The sequence below is a fragment of the Phascolarctos cinereus genome, unplaced genomic scaffold, assembly GCF_003287225.1.
Source record: "Phascolarctos cinereus isolate Bilbo 61053 unplaced genomic scaffold, phaCin_HiC Scaffold_4;HRSCAF=312, whole genome shotgun sequence".
In the NCBI taxonomy this organism is placed as follows: domain Eukaryota; kingdom Metazoa; phylum Chordata; class Mammalia; order Diprotodontia; family Phascolarctidae; genus Phascolarctos; species Phascolarctos cinereus.
The window spans coordinates 598,620,370-598,640,980 of NW_027555847.1; the positions used below are offsets into that span (position 1 = coordinate 598,620,370).

At 36.8% G+C, this 20,611-nt stretch overlaps 1 protein-coding gene and 1 pseudogene across 2 annotated transcripts in view; one reads left to right on the forward strand and one right to left on the reverse strand.

Moving 5' to 3' along the window:
• Positions 1–20,611, reverse strand: part of LRP12 (LDL receptor related protein 12) — a 122,704-nt gene that overhangs the window by 64,935 nt on the left and 37,158 nt on the right. The gene's annotated exons all lie outside the window — the stretch shown is intronic.
• LOC110196689 (thiamine pyrophosphokinase 1 pseudogene) lies at positions 2,658–3,394 on the forward strand (annotated as a pseudogene).

Genomic DNA, 20,611 nt, shown 5'->3' on the forward strand with positions numbered 1-20,611 from the left:
GAACGGGAAGTGATGGAAATGTGGCAGCTGATGAGGCTGGGAATAGAGGAGAGGAAAATAGGCAATCTGACATGCATCCTTGATTTGGGAAATAGTTTTCAAAAAGTTGAAATATAAGATCTCAAGTTCCAAAATCATAAAGCAAAAAAAGGCTAAGTTATTTCAGTCCAAGAATATTGGTAAACTCTCAAGAACGAAATTATAAAGATACAAAAGGAAGCCATTCTAATGAGGAAAAAAAAAGACCTATCTAAAGATAATAATATGGAAATACAGTGAATGTGCAAATATATTTTTTAATATAGTGCATATATATTAAGAAAATGGAAGCAATTCAAAGGTAACAGGATGAATATAAGAGCATGGTGCAATACTGTAAATACAGTGTCAGGAATTCATAAGCTCAGAATGAGCTGAGGTTAATGAAGAAAACTACGGGCAAGAAAAAGACACGGGGAAGGAAGGGCAGGCAAGTGGGAGATCAAATAAGGTATGAGACCAAAATAAAAGCCATTATATTTAAGCCTAAACCTCCCTACCTCACTTTCCAAAACTCTCTGTTACTGTCAAGGGCACCACCATCCTCCCAAGCACTCACAATCTGTTATCTCTAGCATTCACTCTACATATCCAATCTGCTAACAAATCTTGTTGCTTCTACCTTCAAAACATTTCTTGTATATATCCCCTACTCTCCATTCATTAGTAGGCCATCTTCCCAGGCATAGGTTTGGGACTAGATATTCTGTAATATGGTCCTAAGCAGATCCTGTTCCTAATGTCCAAAAAACCCTTTATCACCCTATGCCTATCTGGACTAGAAAAATGACTCACTGTGGCTATTTCTTGGCTATTCCCATTAGGCTTCAGTCTGGTATGTTTTCTAGATCTCAAAGAAAAGTAATAATTCTGGAAAGGTTGGTTAGAACCAGATTTGGAAGTAATAGGGAACTACTGGAGATTCTGATCCAGAGCACTATAACACGTTCAGTCTTTAAGATTAGGGTTAGGGAGTTAGTGACACATTTAGCAATATCACTCTAGGAGCTGTGTGGATGGATTGAAGGACCTGGAGTCAAATCAACTTTATTATTTTTTGGAGAGGGTTACTAAACTGGTAGATAATGAAAATAATGTAGATACAGTTTGCCTATGATTTTAGAATAGCATTTGATAAAAATCTCATACCATTCTTGTGGGAAAGATGAAAAGATATAGATTATTTGATAAAAATAATTAGATTTAATAGGAACTGATTGGCCAAACTCAAAGAATAGTTACTAATGTTTCCATGTCAGACTGGGAGGTAGTTTCCAGTAGAGTATCCTAAGGATATGTACTTGCTTGGCGCTCTCTCATCAACACCCATGACAACAGACAGGTGGCATGTTTACCTGTCTGTAGATGATTCAAAGATACAAGGGACAGTTAAAACAGTAGATAAGAGAGTAAGGAGATCACAGAGCTGAATCTAAGAAGATGAACCTTAATAAGAATAAATGTAAAGTCTTACACTTGGATTTAAAAAAAACCTTTTTAAGAACAAAATGGGAAAGACATAATTAGGCAAAAATCTGTCTGAATAGATAAAGATTTTAGTTAACCACAAGCTCAAATCGGTACACAAAGTGAAATGACAGACAAAAACACTAATGTGCCTTCAGTTACATTAAAAGAGGCAAAGCTCCCAGGAATAAGGGGAGATGCCTTTATACTCTGATCAAATCGTATCTGGAATATTGTTTTCTCATCTAGGTACCACACTTTAGGAAGGACACTGATAAACTGGAGAGTGTCTAGAGTAGGACAACCAGGATTGTGAAGGGGCTCTAGTTTATATCACATGAGGATTAACTGAAGGGACTGAGGCTATTCAACCTGAACATGACTTTTAGGGTGGGGCATGGTGGCTTCACTGAAATATTCTGAAGGACTGTCATTTGGAAAAAAAGTATTAGACTTGTTCTCTATTATGTTCCAGAAAGTAGAACCAGGATGGAAAGTTTCAAAGAGGCATATTTAGGTTTGATGTGAGGAAAACCCTTGATAACAATTTAAGCAACTCAAAAATAGAATGGGCAGCAGGAGGCTGATGGCACTGCTTACTAGGTTGCCCTCTTTAGAGGTTTTCATGCAGAAACTGACCACTTCTCAGGTATGTTATAGTGGAGATTCCTTTTGGGGTATGAATTAGACCTGATGGTCACTAAGGTCCCATCCAAGTCTAAAAGTATATGATTCTGTTAGCTTGTACATCAAATACTCTCTCCTGATTACCAGATTACTCACTCTCAGTATTTCAGGTAGATAGAATGGTGCAGAGATCTTTGCATTTGTGTTCTTGTACTGGTTTCAGGTAGTAGCTACCCATCAATTTCCCTAACCCTTTCCTACTTCAGCTTTCTAATCACTTCAATCCAAACTCATGAAAATACTTATAAAATGACCCAGGGGTGAGATAAAAGGAGGTAGAAGAGAGTGTTGCACATACATACATAAAAATACATATGCATTTATTATGCCACCATCTGTACCTTACTGTGCTCAAAATACTTTTAACTAGGACAACTGCCTTCGCTCTTGGCTACTTAATTGTGCTCTCTGCCTCACATGGCTGGTGACTCTCCAAGCAGCTGCGCAGAAGCTAATAATCTGACATGGAGAACATCCTTACCCCTCTGGAATGCCTGCTTCCCACTAGGAATTTGAAGTATTGTTTATTGATCTTCAATCAACCTCTGGACAAAAGTCATTTTCATCATCTGTGGAGCAAAGCTCTTCTAAAAGCTTGTGCTGATGGAGGTGCTAACCACTTGCATCACATCACTGAAGTAGAGCAGGAGAGCTTCTTACCAGAGTACATCAGTGGAGATTGATTCCATTAAGACCTGAAGTCAAAGAGCACTACAAAGTCAAGGGATATGAACTTGTCTCAACTCCTGATCAAGACTGTACCGATTTTACTAAATGCCTTCAAGTGCTCCAGAAGAAGACAGTGGAAAAAGACCTCTAGGCTGACCTGGAAGTGACTTTGGGTGGACTCGCAGGATGCTCTGACCTGATCATGGAGACCCTTTTTCATGCCACTACCATACCCCTAGTGCCTGTCATCATCACACAAGCCGATTTCCTCATTTGTCTGCTTCAGCAAGGAAAGCACAAACTGCATGTAGAAAAGGGATCTGAAGGTGATTGGTGTGGCCTTATTCCTGTTGGATACCCTCGTAAGCAAGTCACCACAACAGGTCTAAAATGGAACCTCACCAATGGTGTGCTCATGTTTGGGATCTTACTCAGCACTTCAAATACCTATGATGGCTCTGGAGTTGTGACTGTGGAAACAGATCATCCACTCATCTGGACCACAGGCATCAAAGATAAACCCAGAAAATGACTCTTCAAAATTCGCCCCTGCCTTACTTAATCTGCTGACTGCACAACATCTGGATAAGAATGGTAATATAAGCCATGAAAGGGAAGGGAGGCTAGTTTTTTATTTTTAATAATTGTTTTCATGCAATTTAGGTTATAACATTTTAAAGGAGAGATGCTAATTTTTTAAATGAAGGGAAAATTAATGGCTTATGTTATCAAAATCAATTTATTAAACAATTTGGATCAGCCCTTTCTAAAATTCAGATCTGAATATTAACCAAACCCTTTTTATCTTCCCAACAACAATCCTCCCTTTGAAGCTCCTAATAAGTTCCTCAGGAAATTTTCAGGTCCTCCCTATAAGCCTCCACCAAAGGACATTACTGTTGTCTTCTGTGCACTTATTGGACTAAGATGCAGGATCTTTAATTTTGTAATTTACTCTATGCTTCTTGCAAAAACCTATTTTATTCTCAAAATCGATGATAGGTACTCATTACTATCATTACCATCCCTCATTACTAGCCATGAAAATGGGGCAAAATTTAATGACCTAAAGTATTAAATCAGAATGGTCAGCTAGGTGCACATAGTGTTGGGCCTAGAGTCAGGAAAACATCTTCCCTGAGTTCAAATCTGGCCTCAGACACTTACTAGCTGTGTGACTCTGGGCAAGTCACTTAACACTGTTTACCTCAGTTTTTTCTCATCTGTAAAATGAGCTGGAGAAGGAAATGGCAAACCACTCCAGTATCTTTGCTAAGGAAACCTCAAATGGGGTCAGAGTCAGCCACAACCAACAACTGAAAATTAAACCAGAATTAATTCTCCAAATCACTGGCAAGAAGACAGAGTATTAGGAAATGTTACCAAAGAAATTTTATTAGGGGATCATCCTACTAACTTTGATCATTCCTTGCCCAAATCCAGCTTTTTAACCTATGGATATCCATTGCCCTATTAGATTTTTTGCTCAAAAGATTCAAATCACAGTATCTACTTTGACAGACTCTGTATAGGAAAAATGAACAGGAACAAAAAAAGGGGTGGTGGGGAGTGGGAGAGGGAACATCTTGTCACCCTTCTAACTCTCAGGAGCAATTTTGGCCTATAAGTGAAAAACTGTCCAATTTCCAAGGATCTAAGTTAACGAATATGCAAGCAAATACAGGCCATGATCCCTTTGTCACTGACACCCATCTCAGATCACAAGCCCGGTGGATTGGAGAGTTCAAGTTTCTTCAGTTAAGGAGACTATACTTATTTCTTTATCATCCACAGCCATCGCCATAGCACTGACACACAAACAACTTTAAGTAAAACTGCTCAACTCATTTTGTGGTAGGAATAAATAGCCCCTTAATTTTTCTAAGAAAAGGAGCCATCAGCTTTCTGCTGTAGGAGGTACTACGTGGCCTCTTTCAGTTCAGAAGGAACAATGGCAAGAGCAGTGAGTCTGCCTACTGGAGAATCTGACAAGAGCCTCGTGAAAACCAGCATGCAATTTTGCCCTCAAAATTAAAAGATGATTTTCAATGAACATTTTATGCAATGTGATTTACTGCTGAATGATAATATAAATAATATTAAAATAAAAAATGAATATTAAAAAATACTTTTAACTCACTAATTCACTGTAAAGATTTATTTATTAAGTCATACTTAAGAATACTATAAGCCACTTTAAAGAACATACTATAAGAATGCAGCCTCTGAAGCTGAGATGCAACAAAGTGTGGAAGGATTCTCTACTGCTTGTGCTAATTTTGGCCTAACAATTAACATCAAGACAATACAGGCTGTCCACCAGCCAGCACCACAACACCCACATGTGGAACCATCGGTTATAGCCAATGGAAAAATTTTGAATGTTGTGGTTAAGTTCACTTACCTTGGCAATATACTTTTCAGGGATGCACACATAAAGGATGAGGTATTAGTCTGCCTACCAAACTAAAGGTCACAGAGCCATTGTGCTGACTTCATTGTTGTATGCCTATGAAACCTGGATAGTCTACCAGCACCATGTCAGGAAACCGAATCGCATTGATTTGTACTCTCTGAGGAAGATTCTGAAGATCACCTGGCAGGACAGAGTAACAGACACTGAGGTCCTTTCTCAAATTAAACTGCCAAGCATTCAAACTCTACTGTAGATAGCACAAACTCCAATGGGCTGGCCGCGTTGTTCGAATTCAAACATATGCTTGCCTAAAAGACCATTTTACAGAAAACTCACACAAGTCAAACGCTCACATAATGGTGAGAAGTGATACAAGGACACTCTCAAGGTCTCTCTGAAAAACTTTGGAACTGACTGCATGATGGGAAACACTGGCACAGGACTGCTCAGCATGACCTGCCCTCATCAAAGTAGGTGCTGTACTTCATGAGCAAAACAGAATTGAAAAGAAATGCAAGATACACAAACTTAGAGAATCCACCCCAAATATTCACATGGACTATTTGTTCCTGGCTTGTCTTAGAACATTCCAAGTTTGTCTTGGTCTGATAAGCCACAGTCAAACACATTATAACTTAAGTCTAACATAGTGATGTCATTTTGGTCCTCTTTGGGAATAAAGTACAACAGCCATAAGAACCATAATAAATTACTAGCAAAACATTAACAATATACAATTATGAAATGAATTCAACTCACCGCCATTGGTCAAATATCAGAATAAAGGAACTATGAAAGTTTAAATTAACTTTGTGCTTGAGGAGAGTGGAAAGTATGCTCTATTTTCATACTTAACTCACTTTTTAAATGTTTTATTCATTTTGTTTCTTAAACCATAGATTTTTCTCAATATCCCTTCTACCTACCCTCCTTTGTAAAAAACAAGTTAATCTAAACTGAGACAAAGACCTCATCTGACACAGTTTACAACATTCCACGCGTATAATCATCCACTTTTCCACTGACAGCAGAGAGGTGTGTTTCATTGTCTGTCCTTTTAATGCATTTGAAAAAAAAAGTTATTAATAGCATTTTTAAAAATTTATTCTATTTTTAATTTATGGAATAAAACAAGCATTACCATAACATAGTATAACAAAAAAGATGCCTGCACATGAAACTACAAATCTATTATGTACAACTTGCTATTCTTTTAAATATGTAATAAAGTTGTACATATTTTTTCCTTCTCCCCCCCATGCTCTAGATAAGGCTACCTACCATTAGACACAAATAGGTACATATATGTAAAATTATGCTACGTATACTTCTATTTATCAGTGCTTTCTCTGCATGCAGATAGCATCTTTCTTCATATGACCTTTATTTTTAATTTGTGTATTTATAATAGTCAAAATGATTTAGTCGCTCAAAGCTTTTCTTAAAACAATATTGCTGTTACTATATACAATGTTCTCTTGGTTCTGTTCACTTTGCTTTTTACCATTTTGTACAAGTCTTTCCATGCCTTTCTAAGATCATTGTGCTTATCATTTTTTATAGCACAGTAGTATTCCATCACAACCATATACCACAACTTGTTCAGTCATTCACCAATTGATGGGGATACCTGTAATTCCCAGTTCTTTGCCACCACAAAGAGGGCTGCTATAAATATTCCATTCATATTCAAAGTTCTAATTACTATTTGTGAATTTCCTTCATTTTATTTTTACTATTTTCTTTCTCAGACTCTTTTTACCATATACCTGTTACCTTATCTTCTCCCTTTACCATTGGTTATTTTATCTACTCATCCAAGAACCCTCTCCTCCCCCCAAACAATCCGTACATCTGGAAGGGTATAGAAGTCTTCCATGGTTTTTTAAAAAAAGGTTTATTGATCTGTTTACAGATTACTCTCACTTTGAATAAAGTAAAACAGTCAAGTACAACTAATAATAAGGTGACCTCATCTCAAGTTGCATTGAACATTTCATATCTTTAACATGCCCCTTTCTATTAAAAAAAATCAACAGAAATCTATTTTCTTTCCCTCCCTGCCATATAGTTTTGTTTTGCTTCCAATACTTCATTTTTTATATTGTTCTTTGTTCTGTTTTCTTCACTCTGCATTATTTCACATAAATCTTCCTTATTTTTATCTGAATTTTTCACATTCATTATTTCTTATTCTACAGAGGAGGAAACTGAGGCTTAGTAAGTTAGGTGACTTGCCCAAGGTCACACAAGTAGCAAATATTAGAGATGGATTCAACTGCCAGACTTCAGAACACATGTGCCTCCCACTATACCACATCACCTTGCCAAAAATACTAAAGATAGAAATAGCCAGTGGTGGACAAGTAATGGGAAAACAGACATACTAATTTAATTTCTATGAAGATATGAAATGCCCAGGTGTTTTAAAAACAATTTGTAATTAATTATTCCGAAGTTATTAAACAGTTCATACCCTTTGAGCTTCCCATCTTTTACTGGGGAATGTAACCTAAGGGCATAAAAGAGAAAAATCCCATGTATATCAAAATGTTCATATACCACATATCTGGCCACAATTAACGAGTACTACTTTCGTGTTTTTTACTTCTATAAAAACTGTTTCTATGAGTATTTTTCATCTATGTGATTAGTTGAGAAATAAAAATTAGCATGTCTTTAATTGACTTTTTCTATAAAAAATTCTTGGCCACATAGAACTTATCAAAACTGCTTGGTACTGGTTAAGAAATAGAGTGGTAGATCAGTGGAATAGGTTAGGTACACAAGACACAGTAGCAAGGATTATAGTAATCTATTATTTGATAAACCCCAAAACCCCAGGTTCTGGGATAAGAACCTACTTTTTGAAAAAAAAAAACTGCTGGAAAAACTGGAAAAGAGTATGGCAAAAACTAGGCATTGATCCAAATCTCACACCATGGGCAGCTAGGTGGCGCAGTGGATAGAGCACTGGCCCTGGAGTCAAGAGGACCTGAATTCAAATCCAGACTCAGACACATAACATGCACTAGCTGTGTGATGCTGGGCAAGTCACTTAACCTCAACTGCCTCACCAAAAAAAAAAAAAAGACATGGACTAAAAAAAGACTATTAGCACAGCTAGGTGGCACAGTGGATAGAGCACCAGCCCTGAAGTCAGGAGGACCTGAGTTCAAATCTGGCCTCAGACCAAACACTGGATACTTAACTAGCTGTGTGACCCTGGGGCAAGTCACTTAACCCCAACTGCCTTAAAAAAAAAAAAATATATATATATATATATATATATATATTATATATATATATATATCTCACACCATATGCCAAAATAAAGTCAAAATGGGTTCATGATTTAGACATAAAGGCTGATACCGTAAGCAAACTGGAAGAGCAAGGAATAGTTTACCTATCAGATTTATGGAAAACAGAAGAATTCATGACCAAACAGGAGATAGAGAACATTACGAAAAGCAAAATGGATAACTTTGATTACATTAAATTGAAAAGTTTTTGTACAAAGCCAATGCAACTAAGATTAGAAGGAAGGTAGAAAATTGAGAAAATTTTTACAACCAGTCTCTCTGATAAGGGCCTCATTTCTAAAATATATAGGGAATTAAGTCAAATTTATAAAAATATAAGTCATCAAAGCCTAATTTCAATCCTTATGAATTTTGTAACCATAGACATATGTAATCATAAATATTGCTTAATCTATGACTTAATTTTGTCATATCTAGTCTCACAGGGTTACTATGACAATCAAATGTATATAAAGCACTTTTACAAAACTAAAAACTGCTAAATTTCAGCTATCATTATTATTATTACTAATAAAGTTAAATTTACGTTCATGAATTAAAGGTCTCTGGGTCACCCCATTTAATACCCACATTTTATACACTTGAATGCAGACAGACCTCTAAACCCTTAAGTTTTATTCTTAGCTTGGATAGCTCTTGTCAGTAATTGGTCCTCTCTTCTCTTCTTCCTGTGTTATCAGGCTTGGAAGACCAATGTGAGCAACTTTTTAACCTCCTTCCTTCTTTTTTCAGTTTAAAGCCTTCTTGACCAGATCAGCAAAACTCTAGGCAAATTCTGTTAATTAGCCCTTTCTAGGTTTATTTTAATCCCTGATTTAAAATGCACCATTCCCAGATTTTAAACGCACCATTCCCAGATTTTAAACTGTGGTCTAGAAATCCAAATCCCATTTTGAGAAAGCTGTTTGTTCCTTATGACAACCTCTTTTCTGAACATTCTTCTATCACTAATAGTAATGAAGACAACCCTTAAGATCTCCAATCTTTTTGTTCAGGCTTTAATCTTTAACAATTCTTTCTAAGCTCCTTCTGACATCATCAAAGCTGGGTAGTGGTTGTCATGTTGGCAAGTCTTGGGAGGCTCATAATCCTAGATAGGTGTCCCAGGAACAGAATACATCTATTGTTTATTATATATTAAAAAACAGCTAACTGGAGTCAAGAGGACCTGAATTCAGTAAGGACTTAACAAACATAGCTACTCATCTCTTCTTCCTCTGACCAGAACTGGATGTCTTCTCACCTTAGCGCTACAGAAATATAAAGGAGGATGAATAACAGAACAGACACCTTTTGTTTACTTATGCCAACTCTTCTTTAGGAAGATAGCAACATGTTTAGAAGTTTGTTTGGAGTATGTAGAAGATACTTTCGTGCTTTTTGGTGCTATTTGGTGATTTGATATTCACTCAAAAGTTTTCAAAGTCTTCTTCATCAAGTAACACATCTACAGACAAGACATAAGGCCAATTTTCCCCCACATTCTCCTTAATAACTGACTTCACAGAATTTCAAGGACCAGAGATAATAAATAATATGTCCAACATTAAGCATTATAACAAGACTGTAAGTTCTCTGTGATACCTAGATAAACTTTTAAATGAAATTATTCTAACTAATATTTTCTCAACAGAATAATATTTTACTCTACAGGCTGAACCAATTAAATAACATTTGCAGGCAGGAAGATGAGAAAAGTATTAATAGATACTAGTACTACTTCCTTTGGGTGAACCACAAAATTGCCTAGTAAAAGAATTATTTTCCGCTACTCAGATAAGTCCACGGTTCTAAACTGATCTTTCACTAAAGGTATAAAAATATGATAAAACTAGTCAGAAAAAAATTGTTTATCCATTCATTAGCTTAGGTTCTGTTAACAACACGTAAACAAATATAGCTGGGTGGCACAGTGTATAAAGCACTGAGCCTAGAGTCAGGAAGACCTGAATTAAAATCTAGCCTCAGAGCTTTACTGGGTTCATCATCCTGGGAAAGCCATTTAACCTCAGTATGCCTCAGTTTCCTAGGGTTGTTGTAAGGCTCAAAATAAGGTAATAATTATAAAGCATTTAGCAAAAAGCCTGGCACATAGTAAGCACTATATAAATGTTAGTTCTTCTTCTTCTTCTTCTTCTTCTTCTTGTTATATGTGATAACTTTCAAAGCTCTAGGACAAACATTAGAATTTTAATTTCAGGGAAGATGCAGAATTAAACAACTAAATTAACTGGTCACTCTACTTGAGCGCATTGTCAGAATTCTAAAAGTTTTCAGGGGACAGACTATTTGAAAATCACTTTTTCTAAAGATGTTATACTCTCCAGGTAATACTTCCTGTAAACCACAGTGATGCAATTAGTCTTCTGGGACTCCAAAGCTATTTTATCAAGCTTCTGAGAAGCTAGCTTTCTTTTTTTTCTATAGTTAGTATCGATTACTTGGTGCCACCTACAATCTGTTTTCCTCTGCTGTTAGCCACTCCCTTTTCTCTACTTTTCTCTTTTCTTCTGTATGGTTTTTCTCCACTATCTCTGAACTTTTAAACCAATTAGTTTGGTTTTTAGTCACAGGAGGCAAAAAGGATGTATGTTTCCTTTTGGTCAGTGAAGTGACCAGTCAGAATGAATGAATGCACTAAGCACTTACCCTGTGCCAAACACTGTGATACACACTGGGGATACAAATAGAAAAGCCAGCCTCCGCTCTCAAGGGCTCCCATTCTACATATCCGATCTGCTGCCAGGTCTGGTCATTTTTACCCCCATAACATGTCTCCTACACATCCCTCTTTTTCCACTCACCCAGCAACCCCAGTGGTTCAGGCCCTTGTCGCTTCATATTAGACTCCTACAAAGGCCTTCTGGTTGGTATCCCTGCCCCATCTCTCTTCCTACTCTAAACCATCCTTCACATAACTGCCAAAGTGGTTTTCCTACTACCCCTGTCCTTCCCTTCCTCCCCATCTCCACACCACATACATACTGAATCTACAGTGATTCTCTTACTGCTTCCAGAATCAAGTATAAAAGTATCTATTTGGCATTTAAAGCCCTTCACTATCTGGCTCCTTCCCATCTTTCCATAGTTCTTATACTTTACTCCCTTTCACCTACTTTATGATCCATGACACTGTTGTTGTTCTTCACAAATGACAGACACTCCATCTCTTAACTCCATGCATTTTCACTGGATGTCCCCTGTTCCTGGAATGCTCTCTTTCCTCACCTCTATTTCTTGTCTTCCTAGAATTCCTTCAAGACACAGTTAAAATCCCAACTTTTATAGGAGGTCCTTCTTTACCTGTCTCGTCAATGTGAGTATCTTCATTCTGAGATCATCTTTCATTTACACTGTATATATCTCCTAAGAACAACTTTTTGCATACTATGTTCCCATTTAGAATGTGAGAATGCAAAAGGCAAAGAATGTGTTTTTGCCTTCACTGTATCCCTAGCCCTTAGCTCAGTAAGTACTTCATAAATTCTTACTGACTGACGGTACTAATAATCAAAGAGGTACAAATTCAAACAACCTTAATGTAGACTGAACAGACCTTGAGAGCGCTATTTTTAAAAGTTAAACAGCTGGACATGGTGGCATATGCCTGTAATCCCTGAAACTGAGGACTCAGAGACTGGTGGTTTGAGAGTTCTGAGCTGTAGTCAGGCTCAAGCTGATCAATCAGAAGTGTTCCATTGAGTCTTAAACCAGTATAGAGAGCCTCAGGGAATGGGGACCACCAGGTTGCCTTAGGAGGGGTAAAGCAATGTGGGTTGGAAATGGAGCAGGTCAAAGGCATCCTTGTTGATCAGTAGCAGCATTGGGCTTAGGAGTGTCACTGCACTTCGAGCATGGTCAAGATGGGGAGATCCAGTCTCAAGAAAAGAGGAGTGGAGAGGAGAGGAGAGGAGAGGAGAGGAGAGGAGAGGAGAGGAGAGGAGAGGAGAGGAGAGGAGAGGGGAGGGGAGGGGAGGGAGGAGAGGAGGGGAGGGGAGGGGAGGAGAAGAATCCAACCATGGGGAGAATGGTTAAAAAAATAGTAAATTAATATAACATAACACTATAACACAATTAAGATGGATGTGTCTGAAGGGACATATAGAGATACCTTTATGAAATAATGTCAAGCAAAAAAATCTGAAACACAAGAACAAAGTTCATACCAATTAAGACCATATAAAAGGAAAAGTAGATAAATATGAATCAACAAGAAATGGAGACAAAGAAAATAATGGGAAAATTATGGCAGTTTATTGTATGAATTTTATTTATGTGAATGTAAACAGTTACAAAGTATGTACATTTGATTCTACTGAATTTCAATACTATTTATTTAAAAGCAGAAATAATGGGCCAGTTTCCATTTGGTAAGATAGGCACTTGCAAATATTTTAATTCTGATATATTGGTGTCACTAAGTTATTTTGTTTTGAGTTCTGTCCAACTATTTGTAATGGCATTTAGGGTTTTCTTGGCAAAGATACTAGAGTGATTTGCCATTTCCTTCTCTAGCTAAGTTATTAGTAGATCACTGTATAGCACCCCATTAATTTATGTGCACTTCTTTCAAGAATTAACCTTAACTTGGGGCAGCTAGGTGGCGAAGTGGATAGAGCACCAGTCCTGGATTCAGGAAGACCTGAGTTCAAATCCGGCCTCAGACACATAATACTAGCTGTGTGACTCTGGGTAAGTCACTTAACCCCACTGCCTAGCAAAAAAAAAACAAAAGAATTAACCTTAACTTTAAAGCTACCTTTTTGTTTTCTTTGTACACCTAACACTTAACACAATGTCTGACATACAGTACATACATAATAAATATTTAGTGACTATACAAATGCTAGTTACCATTATTATTATTATTATCATCATTATAAAGAAATGTTAAGGTTTAGAACTTTAAATTAGTTTTAGCCACATTTCTCTCATCTTGAGGGAAAGACAAAAGGTAGAATATGCCAGAATGGTCAAATCACTGCCATCCTCAAACTCTGATGGAGAAAGCACAAGCATCCTATGTAAACAGGTCTAGCCTTGCTTCTAGTCCCTACCACTGTTTAAAGGAACAATCTCTAGAGACTACCCTGACAACTGTCTACAGGTTCTTTAGAACTATCTTCTCCTCAGCAGCCACAGCTCCTTTAGACTCAGAAATGAAAGTTCTTTCCAAAGTCCTAAGCATTGTTAAAGGATTCAGTGTCAAAAGTAGATGCTGGGATTTTTTCCAAATAAAAAGAGCCCTAAAAGATGCTTTAACACCCGCCTTACTGCAGAATCCTAAGGACTACTAGGACTTTCCATCTGCCCTGTAACTGAACTTCCTATATTTTGTATCCCCTTATTAGCATGTGAACTCCTTGAAAGCAAGTACCAGCTTGCTTTTACACATGTATCTCTAGCACTGAGCACTATGGTTGGCAGATAGTAAATGATTAACACATCCTTTTTTCATTCATTCATTCATCCATTCACTCCATGAGGTGAAAGAGTGTATCCAAAGCAAAGAGATGACATAGCAAAGAAACATAAGAAAAAGATGACATTAAATTACTGATTTGGAATGGCTGGATATGGTGGCACATTTTTAGTTCCTCCTACTAGGGAAACTGAGAGTGGTATATCTCTTGAGCTTAGGAGATCTGAGTTGCAGTGGGGCCAAGCTGATCAGTTGTCTTCACTAATTTTGACATTAATACAGTGACTTGCCTAAGGAAGGGTGGAGCAGCCCATGTTAGAAATGCAACAGGTCAAAGCTCCTGTACCACAAAAGGACCAAGATGTAAGTAACCTCTGAATTTGCAGCCTTCGTGAGATAGGGAAAACTAGTTTTTTAAAAATTGTAATGAAATTCTAGTAAATTGCAACTAAGGGACAATGAAATCTTAAAGTAATTTTAATTATCTTAATTAAAAAATAAGATTATTTGCTGAAAAATGGGAATTGCTGGCCAATTTCCTACCCCTAAGAAACGAGAATTCCTAATTCAACTCCCTACCCATTGCATAATTTCCCTCTGCCAAATCCCCAATGGATGTCATGTATCTTATACTTGAACACTTTTAGGAACAAGGAAGTCATCACCTAATCAAAGGTTTTGGCCAGGTCCAAATTCTTAGAAAGCTCTTCCTTTACACTCAACTGAAATCTGTGTCCTAATAGCTAGTTCTTGGAGCTCTGAGCAAAAAAAAAAAAGAAAATCTAATTCTTCCACATGACAACTTCATGTGGACATGACAACTTCAGATAACATTTAAAAATGATAATCATGTTCCTCTCTTCTCCAACTTAGATATCCCAAGCTCCTTCAGCCAATCTTCAAATTTCTTAACTATCATGATCACTCTCCAGTTTGTCAAAGTGTTGTGCCCTACACAGAGAATTCCAGATAAGGTCTGAACAAGGAAGAGGCCAGTTACTTGTTCTGGCATTTCTACTGATGAGGCCTAAGATCCTACTAGCTTTTTCTGACAACTATGTCACACTGTTGACTCATAATGACCTTATCAACAACTAAAATCCCAAAAGTAGTTCTCAGATGATTAACTGCTGTCAGTTTTCTTCTATGCTGTGGCTGTGAAGTTGATATAGTTTTTTAATGACAAGCACAAGACTTTACACTTATCTCTAAATCTCATCTTGTTAGATGCGCAACTTTGCAGCATGATGCCATTTTAAAAAAATTAATTACTTTACTTTTAGTTTTCACCATTCACTTCCATACGTTTTGAGTTTTAAATTTTCTCCCCCTCTATCCTCAAGACAGCGTGCAATCTGATATACGCTCTGTACATACATTCCTATTAAACATATTTTCACATTAGTCATGTTGTGAAGAATTGGAACCAATAATATGAACCACAAGAAAGAACAAACACAACAGAAGAAGAAAAAAAAGAACAAAATAATGTGCTTTGATCTTCATTCAAATGCACAGTTCTTTCTTTGGATGAGGATAGCATTTTCCATCATGAGTCTTTTGGAGTTGTCTTAGATCCTTGCAGTGCTAAGAAGAGGTAAGGCTATCAAAGTTACTCATCGCACAACGTGGCTGTTACTATATACAGCGTTCTACTGGTTCTGCTCACTTCACTCAGCATCAGTCCATACGAGTCTTTCCAGGTTTTTCTAAAGTCTACCTGCTCATCATTTCTTATAGCACAACAGAATTCCATTACATATATGCCACAACTTGTTCAGCCATTCCTCAATCGACGGGTAACCTCTCAATTTCCAATTCTTTGCCACCACAGAAAGAGCTGCTATAAATATTTTTGTACGTGTGGGTCCTTTTCCCATTTTTATGATTTCTTTAGGATACAGACCTAGAAGTAGTATTGCTAGATCTAAGGGTTTGCGCATTTTATAGCCCTCTTGGCATAGTTCCAAATTGGTCTCCAAAATAGTTGGATCAGTTCACAACTCCACCAACAATGCACTAGTGTTCCAATTTCCCCACATCTCCAACATTTATCATTTTCCTGTTTTGTCATGTTAGCCAATCTGATAGGTGTGATGTAGTACCTCAGAGTTGTTTTGATTTACATTTCTCTAATCAATAGTGATTTAGAACATTTTTTTCATATGACTACAGATAGCTTTAATTTCTTTATGTGAAAAATGACTGTCCACATCTTTTGACCATTTCTGAATTGAGGAATGACTTGTCTTCTTATAAATTTGACTTAGTTCTCTATATATTTTAGAAATAAGGCCCTTATCAGAGACATTGGTTATAAAATTTCTCTTTCCCAGTTTTCTCCTTCCCTCCTAATCTTGGTTGCATTGGCTTTGTTTGTGCAAAACCTTTTCAATTTAATGTAATCAAAATTATCCATTTTGCATTTCATAATGTTCTCTATCTCTTGTTTGGTCATAAATTCTTCTGTTCTCCAAATATCTGACAAGCAAACTATTCCTTGCTCTCCCAGTTTGCCTACAGTTTCAGCCTTTATATCTAAATCATATACCCATTTTGACTTTATTTTGATATATGGGTTAAGATTTTGGTCTATGTCTAGCTTCTACTATACTCTTTTCCAGTTTTTCCAGGAGTTTTTGTCAAATAGTGAGTTCTTATCCCAGAAGCTGAGGTCTTTGGGTTTATCAAACAGTAGATTACTATAATCATTGACTACTGTGTTTTGTGTACCTAACCTATTCCACTGATCCACTACTCTATTTCTTAGCCAGTACCAAGTAGTTTTGATGATTGCTGCTTTATAACACAATTTAAGATCCGGTATGGCTAGGCCACCTTCCCTAGCATTTCTTTTTAATTAGTTCCTTTGATACTGTGGATCTTTTGTTCTTCCAGATGAATCTTAATATTTTTTCTAGCTCTATAAAATAATGTTTTGGTAGTTTGATTTGTATGGCACTGAATAAGTCAATTAATTAGGTAAATGCCATTTTTTTATTACCTCAGTTCTGTCACTGAACATATTTCCTGTCCCTCCCATATCCATGTCTCTGGCAAATTTGATGGGCCTGCCACCTGTTTCTCAATTAAAGTCTTTGACAAAAATGTTGGACAGACCACTGTCTTAGATAGCCCTATGGCTTACAATCTAAATCTATTTATCTTTATGTAAAATTTCTCAATCTAAAATCTAGCTGTTTAATTATTACTTTGGCAATATTCTAATCAGAAATGGATATTGTTTCAATTTCCAATAGAAATAGCCCCAAAGAAGATACTTTAACATCTACTTTCAACATGGACATAATTAGAATACTCAATTACTAAAATGGAGTTGTGATCTTAATGTTTATGCTCTTCAACAATGCAGATATCACTAACCACCCATACGTGTCTAGCCTGTGCAACTACTACCCATATTTTCCTATAAGTTCATCATACTAAGATTCCCAAAATAAATAAAAATATAAAACAACCAAAAATGTATGTAGAGGGTTTTTTTAATAATGTTTATGATACTTAGAATTCTGTGGTATGTCCTTCTGTGAAAAGTGAAGCATTAAGTAATTTAATTAATAATGTAATAACCTATTTTATAACTTCAATAATAGTAAGAGAATTTATCCAAGGCAAAGCTGCATTTAACAAAAAGGTCTCTAGCCAAGAACCCCCAAATTTTAAGATTTTTAATTTAAAATTTCAAGTAATATGCAAGAAAATGAAACTATAGGGAAAAAGTTTTTGAACAATCCTAGCTTAAAAGACTTTTTGGAGCTGTCTACAGAAAACTAAGCAAATGAATTTAAAGATCCATGACAATTCCTACTTAAATTTGGTTTGGTCACAGAAACTTCTGTAAAGCAAAATAACCAACTAAACAAAGTGCCAATCTGATGAATTTTTTTTCCTATATTTTATTTGGTATATTTTACTTAAACAGATACTACTGTGGTTTAAATCAATGATACAGTATGGTAGCAGGACCAGTAAAACTGAAATTACTGCAATGTTTTTCATAATGACTAGTCTCTGTAAGTTTCTTACTTAGTATGTGTATATAGATTTTGATTCTTAGAAGTTTGTAGCTGCAAGTGCTATCTTCCTTTTCTCTTTAGGACATAAATTAATTAACATGGCTTGCTACAGAACACAGTAGTGTAACTCAGGTTTCCAGCCAAGCTTGGATCATTTTACATGAGACTGATAACTGCTGGGGAGAATGCTGATGCAAGACTGAGTAAACGAATTAATGTAAGAACTTTGAAGAAAAGAGACATTCTTAAAACAGATAGGTAGCACAACAGATAGAGCACTGGACCCAAAGTTGGGAAGACCTGAGTTCAAATTTAATACGAGACACTAGCTGAGTTACCCTAGCTAGGCAAGCCACCTAACCTGTCTGCCTCAGTTTCTCAACTTTAAAATGAAGGTAACAGTACCAATTCCCCGGGGTTGTGAGAATCAAATGAGATGTTTGTAAAGTAACTAGCACAGCGTCTGTCACACAGTAGACCCTATATAAATGCTTATTCTTTTCCCTTTCCATCCACCCCTTCATTCTTCAAGAAATGGTTCCAGACTCTCTTCAAGACCAAATCCAGAGAAAATTTGAAAAAAACAAGCAAACATAAATAGGGGAAGCTGGCTCCTCAACATGCACATCCCCTGATTTCCAGCTTGCCTCCCTAGAGACTTCAGAGAAATCTTCCTGGAATCTTCAGCTAAGACGGGGGCCTCTCTCCCAAGTGAAAGCTCTCTCTTGAGCAATACCTAGGCTCACTCGTATTTAAAGAGTTTATTCACTTTTGTATAATTTCTAATATACTCTAATCTATATGACATTTGTAATTTCTGTTTGCTATTTACTTGGATAAATGGGTTAACTCACCTTTCACTATTTGTAATGGTTGTTGTTGGGTTTTTTTTTTGGCATAACTAGCACATAGTAAGAAGGAATAAAAACTGGAGGATGTAAGCTAAAGGCTACTCCCATACGCTCACAAATTAAGGGTTAGTAACCAGGAAAGAAGCTTTGTTCTGAACTGATCATGTCCTCAAATCAATAATATTTAGAGGGGTCACAGAGATAAAATTCTACTCTGGTATTCCTTCTCTCAGAGGAGAATAGAACAGCCAAGCTTGTAACCTTTCTTCTATCCCTCTCAAGGCAGGAATTAAAGTCTCCCTTTGAGGGAGTGGGGAAGATTCTAGAGATATCTATCAATCAATTTCTCCCCCAGAGCTACTTCTCTATATATTTAGGTGTTTCATGTAGACATAGGTATCTTATATAGGCAGAAACATTTTAGACTTGCATATATACATTCACATATATTAGTAAGGCCTTTATCTCCTTGTTAGGTTCTTTGTGTATTTTTGCATTTATTTCACCCCCTGCCTTATGGTATTCAGGCATTTCACTTATAGAATCCCAAGGAAAGGACAGAAAAGTATAAGAACCCCTATGAGGTCTTTGAAATCCTCACAGGAAAGAATAAACTAAGGTTATTTTCTTGGAATCTGCTAGATTACTATTAGTGTGCTCTATGTAAATGCTCATTGGCACTTGCTGTTTGCTTTTACCTCTAAATTAGCCTAGTCAATCTCATCAATTTTCCCAGCCATAACCTCAGAGATAAATGTCTATCTGACTTCAGTCTCACTGTACCTGTCATCAAAGATAAGATCCTCCATGTCCCCTTTTTTAGTTAACCTTGGGTAAATCAGGAAATGTTCTATTCTCACATGTTCATTTCCCTGAACCAACTGATATGCTCAAAGATTACAAATCACAGATCTAGAAGTGAGGTAGCAGGAAATAAGTATGCTTCCCACCAGTCACCATTCTGGAAACTCTCCAAAGGAGAAAGTACCTCTATTGGTATTGAGAAGATTAAAATTGACCCTGTATCATTTTTTTACTGATCCAATTTACAAGTAATTGATTCTGTCCTGTAAGTACTTAAGTTATGGTTCTTTGTCTCTGCATTTAGCTCTGAATTCAGCTGGCCTGTACTAGGTTAATTCTAGAAATCCAACTCTCCTGCTAATCACTGAGCTCTTTTTGCCTCAAGGAATTTTGCTAACCTTGGAAAATGAGTATGAAACAAAGGGAGTCAGGCCTGACATTTTCACTCCACCAAGCCGTTCTTTAAGGAAATCTAGTTTGCTGTCCAAAAGTCTGGGATGCTATCCCAACTCAAACAATGAGCACTTCTTAAAGTCTCATAAAAAGAAGGGGGATGTTGCTGGTCTCCATTACAAACTTCCAACGCATAATGCTGTTCCCTGCACTTCAGCTCTGTAACCAATCGTGTTGCCCCAATTCCATGATGTCATCAACCCTGTTCTGTTCTTTGCTTTGTACTCCCCAAAATCTATATAAGGAGAGCTCTCCTTTTGTTCAGGGTCTTTAGCAGCATGCCCCTGCTATAAATGTTATCTTGTTCAGAAATCTGCTTCAGTTTACCCTTTTGTTAAATTCCAGTTGCAACAGAATCTATGCAATGCCAAGAGACCTTGGTGAAGGCCCTTCACAAGTTCGGTGGATGCTCTTTGGAAGATTTATGGGAAGTGAATAAC